Raw genomic sequence first — 27,121 nt, 5'->3', positions numbered from 1 at the left:
CTTTCAACCAGCTGTGCACCTACTTATAGTAATTTCATCTAGACCACATTTCCCTAGTTTGCTGATGAAAATGTTAAGTGGGACTGTGCCAAAAGCCTTACTGAAAGCAAGATATATCATATCTACCGCTTCACCCCATCCACTTGGTCAGTAACCCTGTCAGAGAAGGACATTAGTCTAGTTTGGCATGATTTGTTCTTGACAAATCCATGATGGCTATTCCTCATTAACCCTATTTTCTCCAGGTGCTTATAAACTGATTGTTTAATAATTTGTTCCAGTATCTTTCCATGTATCAAAGTTAGGCTGACTGGTCTATAATTCCCCGGTCCTCTTTTTTAAAGACAGATGCTATGTTTACTCATCTCTAGTGCTCTGGGACCTCACCCATCTCCATGAGTACGGGCATATTGAATGCAGAGAAAAGGCATGACTCACCAGCTGCTCCCCCTTCAGATACATAGTACTAGGGGGAAAGAAAAGGAGGATACATATCCACTGGGGATTGGAAAATCGTTTTGGATACAGTACAAATTGAGCCAAACCAAAACTTAAACCCAAATTGGAGGACATTGTTTAAATGCCTGATTCCAAAGCAGAAGCGTCAAAACACCATGATAAAAGGCTGTTCTCATGGTATTTCTGGCCTGACTGAAATCAAGAGGTACCAGAAATCTTGCAAGAAAATATTTGTTTTCTCTTATGAGATTTATAGCTCATTTTGACAGACCCAAGAGGTTTGACAAAACAAAGAACCAGGCCCTCAGCTGGGGTTAATCAGCATAGGTCTGTTGAAGTCAATGGACCTATGTGGATTGACATCAGCTGAGGAGCTGGCTCAAGTTTTTGAGCACTTACCTAAACTGAACCTCCCAATCTTTTGAAGTTCAACCCATCACTGATTGCCAGTCAGACAATCCTGGATAGCAAAATAATCCCTGTTGCGTGTTCTTCCCACCACCTCCTGCATCTGTGAAAATGGAGCACTCCAATCATTAAACTAGGAAGTCAGTTCTTAGCCAAATTGGGCAAGGTCTCCAGCACCTGCCTTCACCAATATGGATGTTACTTTTACACTGACTTGCCTCTCTCGTCCCTTGGTGGCTGTCTAACTAAGTCAAGTCACTATGCGTTTGGTAATACCTCAGCAGAGTCATGACAACATAACCATTTCAGTGGCTACAACACTTAGTCCCTGGCCTTGCAATTTCACCTTTGGATTACAGCACTATTGAGGCCTGGTCACCTGCTAAACTCCCACTGATTTCAGTGGTAGTGGTGGATGTCCAATCACCTCTCTCAATCAGGCTACTAGAGTCTTATCATCCTGCCATTTATGTGTAGCTAATGCAAAATGCAGCAGCATGTTTAAATTTCCTCCATTCTTGTAATGATCATGTGACACCCTCATTTTTAGACTTCTTGCACTGATTACCCATTAGCTTTAGCACCTGGTTCAAATTACTAGTTGTATTTAAAGTTCTTCACTCGACATAGGAATTTCCATACCAGGTGAAACCAGTGTTCCATCTAATCCAAGGAAAGTCTCTGACAGCAACTAGTGCTATATACTTCAAAGGGAAGGTGCAGTGAACCCCCTTGTGGACAATTACAGATTAACATGCCTACAGGGCAAGTTTTCGCCTACCCTCATCAATTAGTGGTTGGCTTATGTCCTGAAGCAGGAGTGTTTATACACGAGGGTTGTTGAGTTTTTTCCTGTCTAACATAATTGTAGGTGTTTCCATTAGCCATATAACCATCTCATCCTGTTTTGTATCTAAATTCTTGGCCTCAAAGATATCTTGGTGGCAGTGAATTCCAAATTAACTGTGTATTAAGTGTTTCGGTTTTGTCTATTTTAAATGTGTTGCCTTTCACATGGATTGAATGTCCCTTATTCTTTTATTAAGAGAGAAGGTAAATTGGAGCAATATTCTCTCTACCATCCATTATTTTCTATACTTCTGTCATGTCCCCTCTTATTAATTCTTCTCTAAACTAAACAGTCCCCATTTTTTCAATCTCACATATAACTTTTCCCCAATCTCTGTTCATTTTCGTCACCCATATCTGAGCTCCCTCTATTCCTGGTGTACCTTTTCTGAGATGGGGAGGACCAGAACTAAGAGCAGACCATTGATTTAAATAACAGCATAATATTTGCTGTATTATTCTCCATCCCATTCTTTATGGACATTTTGCCTGCTTTTTTGACCACCGCTGCACACTGAGCAGAGGTTTTCATTGAGCTGTCTATAGTGATGTCCAGCTCCATTATACTTGTCCATTCTAATCTCAGTTCGATTTATGCTGGGGGTGTGCCCCCACGTGGGACTTGTGATCTAGACATGATGATCTGATTTGGATGCCTTTGAGGCCCATGTGCTCTTAGACTCTCCAGTACAATAATACAGTGATGAGAGCAATAGAAAAGCCTACACATAAAATAAATACATTTAGCTACTATTTGGTAGAAAGATCCACTATTTCAAAGTAATTCGTTCAAGAGGCCAAATTAATCCCTGGTGTAACTCCACTGAAGTCAACTAGAAAAGGAGTACTTGTGGCACCTTAGAGACTAACCAATTTATTTGAGCATAAGCTTTCGTGAGCTACAACTCACTTCATCGGATGCATTGAAAGTCAACTAGTTACACCTAGCATGAATTTGGCCTAAGACTTTTTTCCAGTCATTTTTAATTGTGCATTTTATTCTTGTTCTCCATCTTCCTATAAAGTGCCCTGATACTTGTGAAGGGCTTTCAATACATCAACCAATAGTAATCACATCACTGGGGGTCCGATTTACCAATGTCTGTAACCACAGTGAGAAATGGTGGAGCCCTAAAGAAATTTCAAAAGGTGTGACATTAATCTGTTAGTCCCACTTGAGAGGCACTCAAATGGATTGAGTAGCCAGGGGAAGTTACAATTGATGGCTACCACACATACACACACCCCTGTCTGCCCTTTACGGTGAGCAAGGGGGTGGGACCACACATGTCCCTGGGGACAACCATAAACCAATCAACTGCCCATTTCACTGGCTCCATGTTGCGTCAGATATCTCATCCCACACTCCCTTTTACTCCTGGCTAATTTTGTAAAATAATGAGATACCTTAGCACCATCTGCTTCTCTCACCACGCTACGAAGGACAAGCCTGGCACAGTGCTCCATCCTTTTGCCCCCTAGGAAATGCTGCCAATAGAACTGTCTGAATGGCAGCGCGTGCCAGCTCTTGCACAGCACTATCACATATTGACACAGCAAGACAAGCACACTCGATGCCATGAGGCCTGAAATAAATCCAGGGCCAGTGAACTGCCCTTTGACTTAGAGACTCTTGGCCCTACCCCCTTGGGGGAGGGATAGCTCAGTGGTTTGAGCATTGGCCTGCTAAACCCAGGGTTGTGAGTTCAATCCTTGAGGGGGCCATTTAGGGATCTAGAGCAAAAATTGGGGATTGGTCCTGTTTTGAGCAGGGGGTTGGACTAGATGACCTCCTGAGGGCCCTTCCAACCTGGATATTCTATGACCCATGGGGAAAAACAGTCATGGACCATCTCATGAATTTGGGGCTGGGAAGATTCCCAACCAACACCACGCAGGGAAACTGTGACAATCACCTTCTGTAATTACAGTTTCTGAAATATCTGGTATTTCTCTCCACTGCATTCGTTACAGCAAAGGGGAGATAGTTGCATGGAGACCGAGTTCTCACCTGCTCTGTGTGCTGCTTCCGTTCCCCCGATATCACAAACAAAATGGATGGAAGTTGCTTGCTCTGAATGGGTCCATTTCAGCCACCTCATTATATTAGACAGAGGCAAAGCCAAGAGAGAAAGAACCCAGCAAAAGGCAATGGAAATGATTGGAATCACCAAGGTGTCAGGAAGCACAAAGCCTCCGTAAGAGATAGGACTGAAGACGAAGACCGTTTCATTTTCTGGAAAGGAACAGAGTAAGAGGAGGCAGCATGGAGACACATGAAATAACAGCTGCTATAGGGAAGGAGAACTCCGCTCCCTTTCTCTTTGCATCATGCCCATGGCTCCCCCTGGTGTAATGAAGGCCTGGGGAGTCAAAGAGGGTGAGAAGAGGACTGGAGAACTAACCCATTTGGAAGCCAGTCGTGCACTCCACTAAAAGACACTGACCTCCAGATCCACAGCCCAGTTCCCAGCTCCAGCAGTCGGGCGATGCACTCACAGTTCTTAAAGGCTGGGGAGAAAGGAATCCTTCCCCCACTCCTACCTGTGGAGCAGCAGCAGAGCCACTCTAAGCTAGCGTTGGAGAGGGAGTAGCTATGAGCTGCCACATCCCTCTCTGAGGGGACTGGTCAGTAGGGCATGTAGACCCACTGGCTAGGCCTCCATATCTCTACTGCAGAGCAGAAAAAAAAATCCCATGGAGCTGGGATGCAGGGAGCACAGTTCCTCAGGGTGGGTTTTCCACATCCTGTCCCTTCCCTACACAGCAGAACCGCACACGTTCTACTGCGGGCAGGGTCCCTCTGCACTCAGAAAGGTAGGGCAGGGGCTATTTGCTTGCCGTGGCCTACTGGCATAGCAATCCCCAGAGTCATGTCTCAGCCCCAGGTGGAGAATCCCCGGGGTGATACCTCAGAAAATTGAACAGTGTGCTGAACCCTATTTTATTTTTCGGTAAAATGATCATCCATATGGAAGAAAATATGCAATTTCTCCAGACATCTGCTGTGCAATCCAGAAAATGCATTATTAGAGGCATGCTGCAAAGTGTGAAATAGATTTCAGAAGTTAGAAAGCGATTGGATATTTAAAGGATGGGCGACCCATCACAGTACATTGGAAATGCATGTTAATAAATAAACAGCACCTCATAGACTTTGCAAAGGGTTACCATTAATTTTGTACCTGTGAAAAGTCCTGGCTCATGAGCCCCTGCTGAAGGAAGTACTTTTATAGGTGCCATTTATTAATTATTGTTGTTGGTGTGGATCTGGGCCCCAGTGTGCTAGCCTCTGTCTGTGTGGTTTATATATATATAAACTGACAAGACCACTGCCACAAAAGAGCTTTTAATTAGGGCTGTCAAGCGATTAAAAAAATTAAATGTGATTAATCTCGCTATTTAAAAAATTAATCTCAATTAATTGCGTAATTAATTGTGCAATTAATTGCGCTGTTAAACAATAATAGAATACAATTTATTTAAATATTTTTTGATTTTTTCTACATTTTGAAATATATTGATTTCAATTACAACATAGAATACAAAGTGTACAGTGCTCACTTTAAATTTATTTTTATTACAAATATTTCAACTGAAAAAAAGAAATAATATTTTTCTATTCACTTAATACAAGTACTGTAATGCAATCTCTTTATCATGAAAGTTGAACTTACAAATACAGAATTATGTACCAAAAAAATAACTGCACTCAAAAAATAAAACAATGTAAAACTTTAGAGCCTACAAGTCCACTCAGTCCTACTTCAGCCAATCGCTCAGACAACCAAGTTTTTTACATGTGCAGAAGATAATGCTGCCTGCTTCTTGTTTATAATGTCACCTGAAAGAGAGGCATTCATGTGGCACTATTGTAGCCGGCGTCGCAAGATGTTTATGTGCCAGATGCGCTAATGATTCATATGTCCCTTCATGCTTCAACCACCATTCCAGAGAACATGCGTCCATGCTGATGACGGGTTCCGCTCGATAACGATCCAAAGCAGAGTGGACCGACACATGTTCAATTTCATCATCTGAGTAAGATACCACCAGCAGAAGGTTGATTTTCTTTTTTGGTGGTTCGGGTTCTGTAGTTTCTGCATCAGAGTGTTGCTCTGTTAAGACTTCTGAAAATATGCTCCACACCTCCTCCCTCTCAGATTTTGGAAGGCACTTCAGATTCTTAAACCTTGGGTCAAGTGCTGTAGCTATTTTTAGAAATCTCACATTGGTACCTTCTTTGTGTTTTGTCAAATCTGCTGTGAAAGTGTTCTTAAAACAAACATGGGCTGGGTCATCATCCGAGACTGCTATAACATGAAATATAAGGCAGAATGCAGGTAAAACAGAGCAGGAGACATACAATTCTCCCCCAAGAAGTTCAGTCACAAATTTACTTAACGCGTTATTTTTTTTAAATGAGCGCCATGAGCATAGAAGCATGTCCTCTGGAATGGTGGCCAAAGCATGAAGGGGCATATGAATGTTTAGCACATCTGGCATGAAAATACCTTGCAACGCCAGCTACAAAAGTGCCATGCGAACACCTGTTCTCACTTTCAGGTTACATTGTAAATAAGAAGCAGGCAGCATTATGTCCCATAAATGTAAACAAACTTGTTTGTCTTAGCAATTGGCTGAACGAGAAGTAGAACTGAGTGGATTTGTAAGCTCTAAAGTTTTACATTGTTTTATTTTTGAGTGCAGTTATGTACCAAAACAAAAAAATCTACATTTGTAAGTTACACTTTCACGATAAAGAGATTGCACTACAGTACTTGTATGCAGTGATGAGCTGCCAAAATCTTAACATGTTCCCTCCTCACCCCATGAGGGGGTCGTTGCCCACCCCCGCCCCCCGGAACTCCTGCCCCATCCAACCCCCCCCGTGTTCCTTGATGCCCCCCCCAGGACCCCTGCCCCATCCACCCCCCTCCCCTGTCCCCAACTGCCCCCAGAACCGGGCAGAAGGGTCTCTTGGGCCACCATAGTGGGTGCCCACCCCACCCCTAAGAGCCAGAGGGACCTGCCGGGGGGCGAGGAGGGGAGTCCCAGCGTTGCTTACCTGGGGCAGCTCCCAGGAAGCATCCAGCAGGTCCCTCTGGCTCCTAGGGGAGGGGTAGCGTAGCTAGGAGGGGAACAGGGGGAGCGGTCGCTCCCCCCACCAATCACATCAAAAGTGGTGCCTTAGGTGCCGACTCCGTGGGTGCTCCAGGGCTGGTGGATGCAGAGCACCCACTGGCAGCTCCCCGCCCCGCCCCCGGCCCCAGCTCACCTCACCTCCGCTCTGCCCCTGAACGCACCGCCCCGCCCTGCTTCTCATCGCCCCCCCCCCCTTCCTGCGAATCAGCTGTTCGGCGGGAAGCCTGGGAGGGCTGAAAAGCAGGCGGCGGCTTCGCACTCAGGCCGAGGGTGGCGGAGATGAGCTGGGGCGGGGAGCGATTCCCCTGCACCCCCCCCCCTCGGGTTACCTGCTGTGGCACAAGCGGCCCTCCTCACGCCCCCAGCTCACCTCCGCCTCCCTGGGCCTGAGTGCGAAGCCGCCACCTACCTCTCCGCCTGCCCCGGCTTCCCGCGCGAACAGCTTATTTGTGGGAAGCCCGTGGGGGTGGAGAAGCAGAGGTGGGCGGTGCGTTCGGGGAGCAGGCGGAGGTGGAGCAGAGGTGAGCTGGGGCTGGGGCGGGGAGCTGCCGCTGGGTGCTCTGCACCCACCAAATTTTCCCCTTGGGTGCTCCAGGGCTGGAGCACCCATGGAGTCGGCGCCTAAGGTGCCACCTTTGGCCGGTTCAATTTAGAAGCCCTCGCGGAACAGCCGGTTCTCAAAGGGCTTCTAAATTTAACAACCGGTTCTAGCGAACTCGTGCGAACCGGCTCCAGCTCACCACTGCTTGTATGAGGTGAATTGAAAAATACTGTTTCTTTTGTTTATCATTTTTACAGTGCAAATATTTGTAATCAAAAATATTATAAAGTGAGCACTGTGCACTTTATATTCTGTGTTGTAATATAAATCAATAGATTTAGAAATGTAGAAAAACATCCAAAATATTTAATAAATTTCAAGTGGTATTCTACTGTTTAACATTGCGATTAATCACGATTAATTTTTTTTAGTTAATCGTATAAGTTAACTGCAATTAATCGACAGCCTTACTTTTAATCTAAGGATAAGATGAGAGACAACAGGATACAACTAACAGAGGAAATACAAGGTACAGATAGGGTTGGCATGGCCAGCTGCACTGCAAGCTTCTTGCATGTTGCCCTCTGTCAATGTGCATAGGCCTCCAAAGAGACCACACCTATGGATCAGAGGGGAGTTTAGTCTCCAAGACCCATTCAGACCAGGTCCCTTCTGCTAAGAATATAACAGTCCAACTCTTGCCAGTCCTCAGGCTCTTTTCCTGGTGAGTCCCAGTCTCCCCCAGCTCCAGAGCTCCTTGCTCAGCCACTCCCAGTCTCACCCTGATCCAGGTCCCCTTGCCTAGCCAGCCTCAGTCTCCCCCATCTCCCAGTCCCTGTCTCCTTTCTCAGCCAGTCTCAGTCTCCCACACAACTCTCAATTCCAGTTTCTCTCTCTGCTCCCCGACCAGTCTCCAGTCCCAGTCCCAGTCCCTCCCTATCTACTCCCGCGTACTACCCATCCTTCATGATGCCTGGGCCCACTAAAGCAGTTACTGAGAGTTCAGGAGAGAAGGCTTTCTTGCTCTCAGTTCTGGTGCCCAGTCCTGGCCTGGCCCAGACATGCAATTGCAGGGAAAGTTCAGCTCAGCCCCCACAGGCTGGAGCACTCCATGCAAACAAACTTCAGGGAATTTAGCAGCTAAAATCTGAAGAAGACTCAACTGAGCATGTGCAAATGGAGATATTTCAACGGCTTATAACTTGGTCAAATTGGGGCAGAATTTCACAGAGATGGCAAAAGGCCTGTCCCTGACACAAAGGCCATGTCCCTGCCAAATTTTACATCTCTGCTCCAAAGCATGGGGGTGCTAAAGCTTTTCAAAGAAAAGGTCACCATAACTTTTAAATGGGAAAAACGTATTTTTCCCTTGCTTTGTTCTAATAAACGGCTGAGCCATTTTGGCTGAAATTTTCCTAAGAAATTAAGTCTGAGACAGACACCAAGCACGGGAACTTTCAGCCCAAATGGTTAAAGTTTGGCACAGTTATAAGCAACTGAAAAAAGGGTCTTATAATTGGCAGTGTCAGGCAAGCTTAATAACAGGCAATGCTATCAGCCTCACCTATAATATCACGAAAATGGGACAGTGCTGTGCCATTTTTTTTAAAATATATATTGATTTATTAACCTGGGGATTTCACCACAGATCCCACTGGTTAATATGTGGTCTTATGACCACTAGTCGCTACGCACCACCGCCCTCACGAGAAGGAAACAGTACATATCAGGAGATCAACAGTGCATGGTGGGGAGAGAGAAGACCTGTGCAATGCTGGAATAACACTGGAGCCAGGAGCAGAGAAGAGAGAGAGTGTGTGGAACAAAATGCGAAGGGACAGGGGGAATGAAAGACCACAATGACTGCTCCTATTGGATAGAGTGAGCCGTACAGTTTGTGCCCCTGCCTCAGCTAAATGTATGCCCATCTTCAGAGATGGCTCAAGAGCCCCACCTATTCCCTGGAAAGATCACTCCTGCTGCCAGGAAAGAAGACACTGGAACCTTCCCCACAGCAGGTAAACAGGGCACACTTCGGGGGGGTGGGGGGGTAAATATCCTGTTACATTAATCAGATGAGTAGCAACTGGCTCTGAAGATAATGGCAAGCAAAATAAATCACCCTGAAGTAAAAAGAGCATCCTTCACTCTGAAACAGTGCATTCAGCCTTCGGCTTTGGGCAACACGCAGTATGACAATGGCTTCTTCCCTTAGGCAATATTTTACTGCTGTTGTTCTTGCAGCTAGTACATATTATACACACACAAGCAAAGTAAAACCTTGCTGATGGCCAGGAGACCTACTGAGAGTGAATTCATGTTGCAAATTAGCAAATAAGTGAACAAAGACAATCAAATTAGAAAAAAAGGATAATACACAACACAATATACTTTGTTCATTTATTTAACAAGTGTGGTTTGGCTTTAATTATTGATAACAATGCTTCCTAACAGACTGGTAAATGATAGTTGTATTCATCTGAGACTTTGCCACAGCACTCGAGTATTAAATTATTTCCTACGAAGCAGGGTGTGGGGTGCAGGGAAGTGCAGGAAGATGCACGCGCGCGCGTGTGTGTGTGAGAGAGAGAATATCACGGACAGTGGAGATTAGTGAAGAGTGCAGTATGAGGTTGTAGGGTATTCACACATAAGAGGCAGGAAGGAGGAGAGAAATTTTGGATCTCAGAGTTTGCAGGGACTTTAAAGTCTCTCAGTATTGGATTTTAAAAAAAGAAAACTATTTCCCACCCCGAAATATTGAACTCCCCTGCCTCCTCCAAGCCATGAAACTGAACAGCTGCTGTTTGTTATGAGCTGGCTATTTAAACAGGGAGGTTAATATTTTACAATGTGTTTTCTTTTCATCTCCTCTTTCTCCTTTCCGCGCTTTGCACACAGGAAATTTCATTGTCAGTGTAATTCAACTAAACTCAGTAGGCTTACACCAAGGATGACCTTGTCCCAGTGTGGTTTGGCCCCACTTAGTCCTTGAAGCTCTGTGGGAGTGGAAGTCCCACAAGACCAGGCTCTCTCCCAAGTTGTCCAGTAACTCCTCATTACAAGCGAGCTGGAAGTGCGTGTGGTATCTCAGTATTTACGCTTCCAGCTCCTACTGGGAAGCACAGAGCTACAGAAAGCTGTGGTGTTTTAAAAAATAGAATGGCAGTTAAGAAAATGTACCCCCCCACACACACCCAAAAAAAGTTTGTACAAGTATTAGGCAAAGGGTGGGTGCATGGTTCAAATTTTATTCAAACCATTTAATGCATTGTACACGGAATTTCACCAGCTTCCTATTCATCTTGGCCCTCCCTCCATAATGCTTCCTACCCATTACCCCTCATCCTTTCCCCTTCCCCACTTACCTTTCCTCCTGATCTTCTTCCCCATCCATCCTCCCACCCCAACCTTCCAATACCCTCTCCATGACTCGCCACAGTTGGGGGGCATAGGCTGCCACTCGTTCACTTCGGCTCTGTCATCTCTCGGGAACTCTCCCCCCTTTCTGTCCTTCTGTGCCAATGAGTCATATCCTCTGCTTATATCCTGCCTTACAATCTTCCCTTTTCTCTTCAGCTCATGACTGACTCTCCCCAGGAAGTGTTTTTGCTGCTGTTGGTGTACTGGATATGAAGGGTGCACTATAGAAAGATGGACTATTAGTGTATGAACTTGCCTCCTAGGGTGCCTGTGCTGAGAGATTTCAGAGTAGCAGCCGTGTTAGTCTGTATTGGCAAAAAGAAAAGGAGGACTTGTGGCACCTTAGAGACTAACCAATGTTAGTCTCTAAGGTGCCACAAGTCCTCCTTTTCTTTGTGCTGAGAGAGACAGACAGCAGGCAGTAAAAGCCGAGAGAGACAAAGAGGGAGAGGAAACTAAAGGAGACTGAAAACGACAGACTCAGACAGAGAAAGAGCGAGCTAGGAAGACGGGGGCGGGAGTGGGGAAGCTGCTCCTGAGATGGGCAGAGTTCTGATGCCAATGGGAACCGTAGGTTCAGAGTCAAACCCCGACAGTCAAACAGAGGGGGAAAGCAATAATAATACTTAGCCCTTACACATTCAAGCAAGCAAGGCAGAGAGGATGGAAAGAGACTGGAGGCGAGACAGACAGAGAACTGGAGGACGACAGAAAGCTAAAGGAAGAGAGGACGGGGATGAACAGCTTATTATTGTATCACAAAGGAAGACAGATTTTTTTTCCCCCTGGATGAATTGCTGCATATAAATGTAAATGGCACTATTGTCTCTGGGGACAGATGGCAACCCACATTACTGCACTGAATAGCCTCTCCACTGCCCCAGGGGAATCATTTTACTTGCTTAATCCAGATTGTCTGACTCAATGGTTGGGTGAGAAGTTTAGGGAGAGGGAATGGGGAACATGATCCTTAGGGCAGGAGGGTTGGGGTGGGTTGTTTAGATTGGCCTAAGATCCAATCCACACTGTGTTCACCCTGGACTTCCATCTGGACTCAAGCCCTTACCCAGGCATGTGAAAGACAACTACTATTGCCACACTTACATGCTCAGTAAGGCCCCTGCCACCAACAACCACGCTGGCCAAATTCCCATCCGTGCCACCGGTGAGGGGAGAGAAGAGCAAACAGAGTGGGCAGGGAACCTCCACTAAAGGAGGCTGGGTAAAGAGAGATAAGGATGAGCGACAACACTGCAGGCTGCCAGTCCATGAACCAGCTGGGGACCCAACCCAGCCGCACAGTGCTGCCTGCTCTAGATCAGACCAGCCTGGGCCCCATCCCACATCAAACATCCAGAACTGCTAGTGTTATTAATAGTCAATGTCATTAAAATTAGATGAAGGAAATGCAGAAGATCTAACCTACCTAGATTTTAGGAAGACATTTGATACAGTTCCTCCTGGGAAATTAGTAGTTAAATTGGAGATGGAGATTAATATGAGAACTGAAAGGTGGATAAGGAACTGATTAAAGGGGAGACTACAATGGGTCATACTGAAAGGTGAACTGTCAGGCTGGAAGGATGTTACTAGTGGAGTTCCTCAGGGATCGGTCTTGGGACCAAATCTTATTTAACATTTTTATTAATGACCTTGGTGCAAAAAGAGGGAGCATGCTAATAAAATTTGTGGATGACACAAAGTAAGGAGCTATTGCCAATATGGAAGAGGACCAAAATATCATACAAGAAGATCTGGGTGACCTTGAAAACTGGAATAATAGAAATGGGATGAAATTTAATAGTGCAAAGTGCAAGGTCATGCACTTAGGGACTAACAACAAGAATTTTTGCTCTAAGCTGGGGACATATCAGTTGGAAGTGACAGAGAAGGAGAAAGATCTGAGTGAATTGGTTGATATCAGGATGACTATGAGCTGCCAATGCAATGTGGCCATGAAAAAAGGTTAATTCGATGCTAGGATGCATCAGACGAGGTATTTCCAGTAAAGAGAGAGGGAAGTGTTACTGCCATTATACAAGGCACTGGTGAGACCTCATCTGGAATACTGTGTGCAGTTCTGGTCCCCCATGTTTAAGAAAGATGAATTCAAACTGGAACAGGTGCACAGAAGAGCTACTAGCATGACCCAAGAAATGGAAAACCTACCTTATGAGAGGAAACTCAAAGAGCTTAACTTGTTTAGCCTAACCAAAAGAAGGCTGAGTGGAGATATGACTACTCTCTATAAATACATAAGAGGGATAAACATCAGGGAAGGAGAGGAGTTATTTAAGTTAAGCACCAATGTTGACACAAGAACAAATGGATAGAAACTGGCCATCAACAAGTTTAGGCTTGAAATTAGACAAAGATTTCTAACCATCAGTGGAGTGACGTTCTGGAACAGCCTTTGAAGGGGAGGAGTGGGGGCAAAAACCTAACTTGTTTCAAGACTGAGCCTGATAAATTTATGGAGGGGATGGTATGATGAAACTGCCTTCAATGGCATGTAGCCAACCTGCACCTGCTAGCAGCAAATATCTCCAACAGCCAGTGATGGGACACTAGATGGGGAGGACTCTGAGTTACTACAGAGAATTCTTTCCAGTATCTGGCTGGTGGGTCTTGCCCACATGCTCAGGGTCTAACTGATTGCCATATTTGGGGTCAGGAAGGAATTTTTCCCTGGGTCAGTCGGACAGAGACCTGGGGAGTTTTCACCTTCCTCTACAGCATGAGTCACTTGCAGGTTTAAAGTAGCGTAAAGGGCAGTTTCTCTGTAACTTAAAAGTCTTTAAATCATGATTTGAGGACTTCAGTAACTCAGCCAGAGTTTAGGGATCTATTACAGGATTGGGTGGGTGAGTTTAGGGATCTATTACAGGATTGGGTGGGTGAGGTTCTGTGGCCTGTGATGTGCAGGAGATCAGACTAGATGATCATGATGGTCTCTTCTAGCCTTACAGTCTCTGAGTCTGACTATTATCCAGCCTCTTGATGACCTTCTGAGGCAGTGAGCTCTATGGGATGGCTGGACATACAGTTGGCTGACGATGGCAATAGATAAAGATCAAGAGTCCATGATGATTCTTTTAGATCAGCTGCCATTGATACCATTGATCACAAGGTTTTGTTGACATGCCTACTAAGCCCGGCAGGCAATGACAAAGTGGTGGCTGAGAGGTCTGGTTCTTTCTGCTCCAAGAACACCCTTCCTTGCTTCTACAACTCCCCTGTCTCCCCCCTCCTCTCCTCTCCATGGGCTTCAGGTCTCCTGTGAGACATCATACTCAAGCTTCATCTCTTCATCTACAACCCCTATACAAAACTCCTAAATCCCACCCCCTCTGCTCAGCCCGGTCATCTCATTTTACTTCTCTGTCTCCCTTTCCCACTTCATGCCATCTACCATGCTGCCCCCTATATCTGGGAAACTCTCCCTGACCCCATCCACCACACAACCTCCCTCCCTTCCTTTGAATCCACCTCTTATGCAATCCCTCCTCTCTTCTCATCAATAATCCCCACACTCTCCTCATGCAGAAGAGATGCTGATTGGCTGGGTGGAACAAACAGAGAAGATGATGGAGCTGATGTCTGCCCTCTTGAGATAGGGCATTTGGCTGCTTTGGGTTAGCACAGCATGCATCTGAGGGGTGGCATTACTTCAGAGACTGCCTTTGCATGGCCAAGTAGCAGCATTGGCCAAGAGTGCATTTATCTTACAATCTCCTGGCCAAGAACAGGTAACAATCAGAAGATGCAGAGCTCATTGGTTCTCTATGCCTCCTCCTCCTCCAGATTCAATTACTGTAGCGCACTCTACTGGGGCTACTCTTATAGATCACTTGGAAACCTCTCACATGGACCATATTACATGGAATGCGTTACACTGCTCTGGACCCTGCACTGGGTTTCAGTCAGCCTCCTGGTAATGAATTACCTATGTAGGAGGACTATATGTCCTGTTTTGGCTGGGACGGTCCCCTTTTTAAGCCCTGTCCCGGACATCCCAACTTTTTTGGCAAAGATGGGTATTTAAGAGCATGTGGGACAAATGCCCAGATTTGCCCAAAAAAAAAAAAAAAAAGGGACATCCAGGACAGGGCTTAAAAAGGAGACCATCCCAGCCAAAACAGGACATATAGTCCTCCTACATAGGTCATTCATTACCAGGAGGCTAACTGAAACCCAGTGGGATGTGCCACACACACCCCCACCCCCAAGGGGGTGCAGAGGAACATTCGGGGAGGCAAGCAGCAACATCAGGTACTGGGGCTCAGGCTGTCAGCCACAGGTGGTGGGCCTTGGGCTGTCAGCCCCAGCTCTGGGCAGCAGGGTTTGGGCCAGCCCCACATACTATCCCATTTTCCCTTTAGGAAATATGGTCACCCTATGGCTACAAAGTGCTTTCTGGGCTGGGGGCTGGTACTTTGTAGACACTCACTCTTTTCCTGTTCTATCTCTGGATTTGAAGTCAGATGAGGTGCTCAAACAGCCCCTCATTTTAAGGGTCTTGGGACTGGACCCTTTTTTTCTACGGAAGGCACTCGACTCGGCTAGTCACTCCCCATCTGCTTAGACAGAGCCCAGGTTTTTATCTCCAGGATACATGGCAAAGGGGCTCATATATTTACACATGCTTTTACGTGTGTTTGGAACTTTGTTTGGGTGGAGAAGGGGGGTGAATCTGGAGTCCTTTAATGGACAGTTGGTCAATTTGCTAGTTGGGCATTACATTATTTAATTCATGTTGTTAATACCATACATGCAATTACAGTGTCTGATCAGCGTGTTTTCTACATCCTGAAAACATAAAATGAATACATGTATTGCCCTCTAGGTTTCCTTGAGAGCTCTCTTCCCTGCTCTCACACAAACCCTGCCCTTATGTTATAAGAGAGTTTTTAAAAAGGGAAACTATTTTTCACTAGACCTAACATAGATCAAGTGGCTCTCAACTCTGCAGCAAAAATATGTTCCAGTGAGTGCACACAATATGCTCCAGAAGGGTTTTCAGTGTTCATTTTGTTTTAACAACTTCTATTGCTAATGGAAGAAGGGAAGGGATCCCAGTCTCCAAAATCCCACTGCCCCTTGTAGGTAATCAGAAGCAGGCTGCATTAACTTCCTTTCATCCCTCAGGGGGGGTTCTGTTCCTTTCCCCTACCCAGCCAGCTTTGGGCTTCCCCTCTGGCCTGCCACTAAGGATGCTGTATCCATTGGCTAACTTGTGACCCAGAACAAACCCAGCAGCCGCTCCATGATGGCCTGAAGAGTGAAGGCCAGATTCTCAGCTGGTGTACAAGGTGTAGCTCCGTTAACTTTAACAGAGCTGCGCTGATTTACGCCAGCTAACGATCTGGCCCTGAGACTCCGTGTTCTCCCTTTCTGTCCCTCTCTCTCCTCGCCTGCCTTCCCCAGTCCTCCATGCTTTTGTACCTCAGCCAGCAACAGAGGGACCTGTATTGCAGGACTGAGTGAAAGACATATCCTTGTGAGAGTTCCAGCCTCAATTTCCCAAAGCAAAAGAAGTTGGGTTCTGTTTCTAGACATATTGTTATTAATTTGTATTAAGGTATCGATTGGGATAGGGGTGCCAGGCCCTGCCCACACACAGTGAACAGTACCTGCCCCGACAAGTTTATATTCTAAACTGAACGGATCTCTGAACACTTTGAGATTAGCTCATCATTAAGAGCCTAATTCTGCCACTCTCACTCATGCTAAGTAGGTACCTTGTCATGGGCTGCAAACAGAGTAAGGTGCTACTCGCCACAAATAAGGATGGCAGAATCATACCCTTAAGCAGCATGGTTCAGTCTAGTGGTTACAGTACAGAACGGCAAGTCAAGAGATCCATGTGCCATTTCCCGCTCTGCCACCAACTCACTTGTGAGCAGGGTCAAGCCACTCAAACTCTGTGCCTCAGATTCCCCCAGGGAAACATGGAGATACTACCAGCTCCAAAATTAGGGGCTTAATTCACTTATGTCTGGACAGTGCTTTGAAGCCCTTGGATGGAAGGCAGGATAGACATGCAAAAACTTATTTCTGTTTTCACTGTGGCCTTGTCAACCACACAAGACCTCAAATTCAGGGAGCCAGAAATCGTCAGTGCTGACTTCATTTCCTCAGTAGCACTGTTTCATTTCAGAATTATGGTCTTGGGCTTCTCACTATGTAAGCAGACAGAACAAGCAAGGGGTCAGAAGGAGGCAAACAACACACATGTTTCAGCATTCACACTTGGGCCCACAGTGCCAGCCTGCAAACCAGCCAGATTTACATCTCCATCCTTTATGTCTGCACATTTTCCTGGGGCTGCGTGCATCTCACATAGACATATATACAATCCAGACAGACAGTTTCTTATGGCTAACAAGCATGCAAATTCCCCTCAAACATGCAACATCTCAATCCCTTGCATGCTACTAACCATAGTATATGAGCTTGATTTCCACTTACACTACATCTGCCTTCACAAACAATCCCTCTAAACTTCCCACTGTAAACTTGCCCATCAGCCAGCCCACACAAACAACACTCTCTTTTCTCTGGAGTCACAGAGCAAGCTTCCTTCCCATCTAGTTGAGTATGTCCTAGAAGGCACAGTACTCCTCAGGACACGGGCATATTTTCCTACTGACTAGAGTTCGCTGGGAAAGAAAATTGCCAGCCCACAAAAAAATCAAGTTTTTGGAAATTTTTTCATCCTGATTTGGGATGAAAAGCCAAAAACTCAACATTTAACAGAACTGAAATTCCACAGTATTTCTTTTCAAAGACACTGAAACATTCCCACAATGGGAACATTTCAGTGTTTCCAAAACAAAACATGCTCCAGCCAGAGAGCCGGGGAGCCCACCAGGCGGGCTGCAGGGGACCCAGAGATCCCATGGAGCCTTGACAGTCCAAATGGGCTGGGGAGAAGTGGGGATCTTGGGAGATGGTTGGGCTGGCAGGAAACCAGGCTGGCCGGCCAGTTTCTATCAAAACTTTTGATGGAATTGACATGTTCCCACAAAACTTTTTTTAATAGAAAACCGTTCAGACAATTTTCGACAGCTCTCTGACTGCTGCAACAAAATGATTATGAAATTGTGATTTAGCACATTATGAAAAGCAGGAGAGAGCTCACAACTTCTTATAGCAAACATTTTGTCTGACACTTGCTGATTCTGCAGCAAAGGGATATCTGTTCTGCTCAGTGATTAGAGATCATCCATAGAACTCTCTAAGCAACAGGAAGTTACACTTTTAGCTGACAGTTCACTGAGACAATCAGTTCCTAAAGGCACAGTCATAATCACAGACAGTTACCTAAAACTCTACAGAGGCATACTATTATATGCCCTCCAAAATGTCAGATTCTTTACCCATCTTGCAAGTTAGATTTACAGGAAGAGATGGGACATATCTGTGAAAAACCAGAGCATCATAACACTGCACATTTCTTTAGGCTTCTCCACCCCGAAGTTCTTTACATGCTGTGGATACAGGAGTCAGTATTGTCAACCCCAAGTTGACATGAGTCTGGTCCCAAAAAATACGAGATTGGCTTAAAACCCATGAGACTTCGGGGTTTTGAGCAGCAAAAGTACCCTCCTGTCATATTTTCAACTTTTCCTTCACAATCAAGTGTGCTAGAAACTTACTCTTTTTAAATGAACACTGAGGTTTGTACATAATCAGAGGATTCCAAGAGCTGGGGCTTTTAGAAAGATACCCAGTATTTCAAGCCCCACAATAAAATTGCAAGTTGTTCACTCACTAACAAAACACACCCAGCTGTGGTGTGGAAGACAGCAGCTGTTTGACCGTGCATAGGACGACACTTTAAGGAAGTGAAAAATACAATCTGCTACTGACACGGCAGAGAGAATTTTAGGGACACAGATATAATTGCCCAAGTTGGAACTTGACCAGGGAAGGGTACCAGGTAGAATACCTCTATTCTGGTGAAAGATGACAGAGGCTTTTTCATGAGCACTGACTGGTCGGACCTCAGTTTACACCTCATCTGAAAGATAGCATGACCTCCAGCAGCACAGTGCCCCAGTACAGCATGCTAGAATATTAGTTCAATACTGACGCAGAGAGAAAATTGCCAGCTACTGAATCACACCTGCCACTTTCTTCTGCTCCCTGGATGACTGATTCTCCACTGCCTTGCACCTTTTGTAGTCACACATGAGCAAAGTGCATGTAAAACACTACCACTCTGGTCTATTAGCATTTTACACTGACTCGACCCACATGTAAATGACTACATATAGCACAAGGCAGCACAGAATAAGTCCATAGGTTCTCCTTTGAGTCTCCCACCCTAATACTGACCAGGCCCAACCCTGCTTGTCTTGTGAATCTGCCCAGGTCTCAGCCCAAGCTAGTATAGCTCTAAGTACAGGCTATATAAACAATAATATTTATATAGCAGCAATAGTGTACTGGGAACTTTACACACACACACACACACACACACACACACACACGACAAAAAGGTCCCTACCCCGGGAATCCTAAAATCTGAGGTGTAAAGAGCAGGTGCTCAGCACAGTAGATAAAAATGGATGTATTTCTCTTTTTAAAAAAATGGATATTTTTAAATGTAAAATAAATACAGGTTTATGAATCTATTGAAAATTTATGTTAAGACCTAAACTTATTACAATCATTTAAATTAAATATAAAAAAGAATATTAAGCAGTACATATTTGCTGCTGCTTTCTAAAGCAAGTCAAACCACAGAACTGGCAGAAGTTACTGGCAAAACATTTGGAATCAGAGCTGACATGCTAAAACAGCTTTTGACAGCCGTTGCCTCTTCTGCAGGTTTCAGTTTATTCACCTAATTCAGTTCAATGACTGGTTGGTTCATTCAAAGTTAAGAAACCAGTCGGGAGTTGAAAAAAGCAGAAAACATTGGCGCCGACTCCGTGGGTGCTCCAGCCCTAGAGCACCCAGGGAAAAAAATTAGTGGGTGCTTAGCACCCACCGGCAGCCAACTCCCACCATCCTCCCCAGCACCGACCGCCCATCGAAGGCCCGGTCAATCAACTCCTCCCCCTCCCTCCTAGTGCCACCTGCCCACTTCGATCAGCTGTTTCACAGGGTGCAGGAGGCACTGGGAGGGAGAGGGGGTGGAACTGGGTAGGAAGAGGCAGAGTGGAGCAGAGGCGGGGCAGAGTGGAGCAGAGGCTTGGGGGAAGGGGTCAGGTGGGGCACTGGGGCAGAGCAGGGGTTTAAGCACTCCCCGGAGCCCAAAGGAAGCCGGCACCTGTGGCAGGAAAACTTGTTTTCTTCTTCTTCTATTCTATGAACAAAAACCAGGCGTGAGAGGATGAGATCTACTAGTGCTAAAATCTTGAAGTACGTGGTGATCAGAAACAATCAGTTCCATTCATTAACTACACATAATAATTCTTTTGTTTAGTGAATCAGTTTTAAATGCAAAACATATTTTGATAAAACTATTTATAAACTTTTTTCCTATATATTCATCAGTTAGTTTTAAGTTAGTTTTATTTAATTAAAAAAATTAAAATGCTATTTTAGTGCATTTGTAATTGAATTCAAATTTCCATCCAAACAGATTTTGGCACAAATAACCAGTAAGAAATTAATCATCTAGTAAATAAGAAACGCATCATTCTCCATTTTCTAACATAATAAAAATGTAAAAATTAAGAATCAGAAGAAACATTTGTTAAGCTATATAGTTGCTTAAATAAATGTGTACATGTGACACTATGCCCCATTTTCTTAATAGAAATATTGTTAACATATGATTATAGCATATGTAAAATATATTTTATGCAAGATGGGTCTTGTGAGATATTAGAAATGTTATGATTTGCTGAATATGATTATCCTATTTGTATGCATGTATCATTATTTTATCTAAAATTAGGAATATGGACTATGTATCTGTACTACAAAAGTGTTTACACCTCTAGAATGCCCACCAGACAGAATGCAATCAGTCTGGATGGGCCATTAGGGAGAACAATAGGTCTCCCACCTTCCTGAGAAGCTACGAATGACCTTTGGCTCATGGCTTCTTTGACACTGCAGGGTCATATGATCATGTCACCTGGACTGGACTCCATCATAGAATGCCAGTATTTTTCCATTGAGGAGGGTGGGAATCACACTGAAAGACAAAGATTCCTTCCACATGTAAATCCTATTTAAGGCAGGGAAGTGAGTTAATCACAGTTCATACTCTTCACTGAATCCCCACCCAGAATGACTGCTGGAAACATCTAAGAAACAAAGACAAAAGGGGGGGAAAGAGCTGCGCCCAGGCTGGAAAAAGTGTCTGGCCTGTGAAAGAAATGCCTAAAACAACATTTAGGGTGAGAAATTACAACTTGTAGCCAGCTTCTTTAGTGTCTTAGGCTTACATTGAGTTTTTTGTTTTATTGGCTGGGTAATCTGCTTTGATCTGTTTGCTAACCCTTTTAATCACTTAAATCTATCTTTTGTAGTTAATAAACTTGTTTTTGTTTTCTCTACTCTCAGTTTGCGGAATTCATAACTGGGAGGCGGGGGGGCAAAAAGCTGTGTATATCTTCCTCCACACTGAGAAGAGGTGAATTTCAATAAGCTTCTGCTGTACAGTTCTCTGTGCAGCGCAAGACAATACCGCTTTGGGTTTACACCCCGGGGGGAGTTGTACTGGGCAATTCCCTAGCTGAGCCTCCCCATGCAGTGCTGATTTCAGTGTCTATGTCTTTCTGCAGCTGGCTTACTCACTACCTGTGTGTGCGCTCAGCAGGACAGTGCAAAGGAGCCCACACAGGAGTGGAATAAGCGGGCTCAGTGGTACCACAGTACATCAGGTGACACCCTGGAGTTGGGGGTAACCCATTGCAGTACAGATATAGTATATCCTCTGGGTTAGCAAAAAAGAAGCACCAAATTTAGTGTAAAGGCTACATTTAGATGCAAAGCAACATGTTTTAATGGATACCAACCAATGAGAATCAACCTTTTTTCAGGAAAACAAAAAAGTACAAATGCAAAACAGAATTAAAATGGATTATTTAAATCAAGGTTTTTGGCTTACTGATTTAAATTTTGATTAAAATCATTAAATAGCACTGATGTAAATCAAATCCATCCCAGTCTCCAGCAAGTGTAAGTGATCATAGCTAAAGGTACGTTTTAGTCATGGGTATTTTTAGTAAAAGTCATGGACAGGTCATGGGTAGTAAACAAAAATTCACGGCCCTTGACCTGTCTTGTGATATAGACCCCTGACTAAAACTTGCCGGTAGTGCTCTGGGAGGGGGCAGTCCAGGGGTGCTGCAGGTGCTGGGGGGTGGCTAGGGACCCCTGTTGGTGCTGCGGGGGAGGGGAGGGTAGAGGGGCTAGCAGTCTCCCTATCTGGCTCCACACAGCTCCCCGGAAGCAGCAGCCATGTCCCTGCAGCTCCTAGAGGGAGGGAAGGATGGACAGGGGGGCTCTGCGCACTGCCCCCATCGTGAGCTCTGGATCTGCAGCACCCATTGGACGGGAACCACTGCCAATGGGAGCTGTGGGGCAGTGCCTGCAAGCAGGGACAGTGTGCAGAGTCCCCTGGCCCCTCCGCCTAGGAGCTACAGGGACAGGTCAGCTGTCTCTCACCTCCCCCCCGTCCCACAGGTAAGCACCACCCCACACCCCAACCCCTGCTCCAGCCCTGAGCCCCCTCCCACACTCAAACTGCTGCTGGCCCAGGGGCAGCCCCTGAGCCGGCTGCACCAGCTGTTGCAAAAGTCACAGAAGTCACCAAAAGTCGTGGAATCCATGACTTCCCTGACCTCCGTGACGGACACACAGCTTTAATCATAGCTCCTTTGGCTTCAATGCAAAGTACAATACAATACACAATACAAAAAAAACAGGGGTCACCTGATAAAATTAATAGACAGCAGGAAATACTTTTTCACATAACGCACAATTCACCTGTAGAACTCATTGACATGGGACGTTATGAAGGTCAAAAGTGTAACTGGGTTCAAAAAGAACTAATAAGTTCCTGGAGAACAGGTTCCACCAATGGCTATTAGCCAAGCTGGTCAGGGATGTAATCCATGTTCAGGGCGACTCTAAACCTCTGGCTGCCAGCAGGGGAAGGCTGGGTGGATCTCTCCAAACTTGCCCTGCTCTGTGCACTCCCCCTGAAGTTCTGGTACTGACCACTGTGAGACACAGGACACTGGGCTAGATGGACCATTGGTCTGACCCACTATGGCCGTTCTTATGTTCCTAATGCATCTACATCACTTTATGTATAGAAAGCCAGATCCTCAGCTGGTATAAAGTTACACACAGGTGTCAGTTTTTGCATTGCTGTGGCCTGACTGCCTGATCCTGCACCACTGATATCAACGGGAAATTTGTCATTGACTGCAGTGGGAGCAGGACTGCAGCCCAAATGGCAAAGTTTACAGATGAAGGAAGGGGATTAGTAAATATCAAAAAACAAAAGGCTGGAGCAGTGAACTGCAGAACGTATTTTGTTACTTCCACATTTCGGTATTGATTTTTTTAATGGCACACTCATTCTTGCTCTTGCTGTCTCATCTATAATATCGATACTTGAGCAAGAGGAGGTCTAGGGTTTATAGACCTCCTGGAAGGAGTTTCTTTTAAGGAGGGACTCGAAGGACAAATTAAAATATATAGGTCCTGATCCTGCCCTTAGATCCATGGGCATGGACCCTAATGCCTTCACAGAGTCCTCCTGAAGTCACTGAGGCCTCATACAGGTGCAAAGGTCCACCAACGTGCATCTCGTCATAGGATCAGGCCACACAGTTTATAAAGGGCATTAGAATCCTTCTGTTACTAATTAGTCTCAAAGACTTTAGGCATTTTAGCTTATGATGAAAACCATACACTTGATTTAGAAACACTTTTCACTCTCTCCGCCTTATTTTTTAAGTTTAACTTTGAGCTTTCTTAAATCAATTTTGGCCCAGAATTTAGGTTTTGTACAAGAAAGCATTAAAAAAAAAAAATCCATAAAAATTTTAAATTCCAAGGGAAGCAGGATTTTAAAATAAATAAGCAATTTCCTATAGTGTCTCATCACATCTGCAATCCAAAAGTGAAATTGACTAAACACACAATCATGAAACTGACTAGCCTGTTTACTTTGCCCAACCCAAGAGGATGCAAAAAGTACCACAAATAGGAGGAACAGTGAGAAAGCAAATTCTCAAATTACTTCCATTTTAATAATCCAAGGTGTTATTTTAAGGAATTTGGACAAAGATTTTTTTTTTTTAGAAATATACGATTAAGCTTTTATTGTGCCTTTGCTTAAAATTTCAATTATACATAAACTCTGTCATTCCCAAAGTCAATTCAAAATGATTAATCCTGTTGACCTATTACTGGTGCCTAGAGGTTGCAGCAGCAGGGTGGGAATGCTAGCATTCCCAATGAGACATACTGGCCATATGAGGATGCACTGCATGGGCCTGATCCAAACTCCCATAAAGTCAAACAACTAGAGTCTTTCTCCTAACTTCAGCTGGAGTTGGATTGGGCCTCACATACATTTTGTGTGTTGAACTCAGCTGATTACCCTGCAGTTACCTGTATCTAACAAGCTTAATTAGAATAAAAAGCATGTTTCCTCACCAACAACCCAGCACGATTCAGACACTAGTTCTGACTGTATGCAAAACTGCCCTGGGAATGTCTGATCAGCTCCTAGTCTTAAAGCAACAGGCTCCTTTTCAACACACAATACAACGAGAAGGAGAGCAGTTTACACTCCACTTTTGAGCAAAGGGGGTGATCGATATTCTCTTTGGGGGTTTATGGCTCCAAAACTTTTATGTTTAGCAATTTAATCCACTTTTTTAAAAGGGAAATAGAGTCTACAACTTTTGCAACAACAACATCTCACATTTACGCAGTGCCTTGCACCCAGAAATTCTTTAAAACTTTGTGTGCGTATATACTGAACTGCAGCAGTGGAATGTGAGTGTTGTTTAATAGTTCACTGGAATACTGCAGCACTATTCAGGGTAGGAGGAATATTCTGCAGGGGGAATTTTTAAATAGATGGAATGGGATTACCCAAATTAGAATCTGGGTGGGTAAGGCTCCTGTGCTTGCCAAAAGTGTCATATGATCTAATGGCCAGGACCTAGGTTTTAAGTTCCATCTGACAGTAATTCCATAGCACAACTTCCTTCCTTAACTATGGTACAGTATTGGACAAACAGAAAGTCAGACAAAAGAGCATCTCCCATTTAATCAGTGCCCCTAATTCTGGAGCACCTGGGCTTTCCTGAGCTTCTCCCACCCAGATAGTGACCAGGCCTCTCCCTGCTTGGCCTGGGAGAGCCGATGAGACAACAGGTAATATAGTTGCACTCTTAACCTCAGGTTGGGAAGCAGCAGTCAAGCATGGGAGCTCTGAAGATCCAATTTCCATACAAACATCCCTTAGCAGTCAAGAATGTAGAGCAGGGAAATACAAAAAATAAGTGGAGAAAGAGGAGCACAATATTTTCAAAACAGTGTTTGCAAACTCTTCCCGAACATTAGGGAATTCATTTAGCTGAAAAAGTTGCACTGAAATATTCCTTTTTAAAAAACCCAATATTGTTTCCAAACATAGCAAGGCTATCCATCCATTGCCACATACACATCACATGGTAACTGGGAGGGTGGAGAGCCATCACAGCCAATCCAAGGGAGTTTCCCCTTTCCTCCTCAGCCCCAAGGTTGCACAGGCCATTTTCTGTATGTGATGGTAGGATATGCTCTCTCAGCATTTAACCATAGTAAATTCAAACGTGAAAGATGGACAAACTGATGCCCAAACTTAAACCTGAATATCATAACTCAAGCATCTTAAAGCCACCAACAGTCATCACAAATTCAAACTTACACAGAAAACTCAGATAACTTGGGCCTGAACCTCTGCCCCCAAAATCAATGCAAACCTTCCCTCCACCCAATATCCCGCGCAATACAAACAAATTAAACCACATCTTCACAAACTGAAACAGAAACCTTCATCTCAAACTTAAGCCTGGTTCATAATTTTTTCCTACACCATGAATCAAACTTTTAGCTAACAAATACATCTCTCTCTATAATTTTACTCTGAGCCCACTGTAGGCTGAGACAGGGTGTCAGGAGTTTAGTGAGTGCTGGGGGACACATGAGGAAGAAAGCTGAAACGTACATATTCCAACATTAAGGCTCAATGCCTTAAGGAACTTCCAATATAATGGGACATCCCAACCCTAAATCTCTGCCCCAAATCTCAACTGTCACCCAGAATTTGAAAATCAGAACCTTCCTAAGAACTTCTGACCCATCACACTTGGCTCTCCCTGAACCATTGTCATAGAGAACTCAACTCAGAACCACAACTATTTCCCTAAATTTCAAACAAAACCCAACCTCCTAATTCTTTATTATTGGTAGCACCTAGAGGCTTCATTCAGGATCAGGTTATTGAAAATCTCTCAGTAATATTTTTGTAAGCTTCTGCGGCATCCCTTAGCTTTCCAATTTAACCTAGAAGCAAATCCATCAAAATATCATAATAAGAAATGGGTATTTCCCACCCAGCCACAAACCAGGGAAGCCTTGGAAATCTTCAGGAGAAACTCCAATCTCACTGAGATTTCCAGCTAGAAGAGTTTTGAATAAAGCTTCAGCTTTTTGTATGCTGTTTCATCTCCGCAAATTCTAGGATCTTTCAAAGTTCCCTATACCTAATAATCCCCCTTTTACATACTGTGCCCATATGGAAAGTCAGGGCTGTGAGATTCAGTAGTGAGGGGTGTGACGATGAGATTTGCTGATCATATCTACATTACAGAAGTATCCTCACAACACTCACTAAACTTCCAAATTCCTGTCCCAGGATGCACCAGAATCAAACCTGCAATGGATTCTCTGGAGCAGGCTCATCTTTGATCCTGGTGGAATCTAGAGAGGAGATATCCCCAGGAGAAGACACTCAGCAGCTAGTTTATGCTCACTAGCTAGCAGTATGAGGGTTATTCTAATGGCCCCGCAACTGAGAAGCAGGAACTTTAGCTCTGTCTCCAAGCAGAGGCTGAGTTCATGGTATGTACAGTACTGTTAGATAAATAAATATCCCTCATTGAACTAAAGACCTAGTGATAAGCCAGCAGGAGCTGGGAGTACCCTTTCCCTGCACCTTCAAACCATCCCACTGTCACTGACTCAGTAACAGGAAGGTGTGGAAATACATTTTGAAAAGTCTGTCCTCTCTCTTCTCCCTGCCCCCATCCCTGT

The 27,121-nt window shown here is 44.7% G+C and overlaps 1 protein-coding gene across 1 annotated transcript in view; it reads right to left on the bottom strand.

The window, feature by feature from the left end:
• CACNA1I (calcium voltage-gated channel subunit alpha1 I) overlaps positions 1-27,121 on the bottom strand; it is a 252,710-nt gene that overhangs the window by 208,136 nt on the left and 17,453 nt on the right. The window lies entirely within an intron of this gene.

This window comes from Natator depressus, chromosome 1, assembly GCF_965152275.1.
Source record: "Natator depressus isolate rNatDep1 chromosome 1, rNatDep2.hap1, whole genome shotgun sequence".
Lineage (NCBI taxonomy): Eukaryota > Metazoa > Chordata > Testudines > Cheloniidae > Natator > Natator depressus.
Note: the sequence above shows the minus strand (reverse complement) of the source record. Positions and strands in the feature narration are given on the sequence as shown.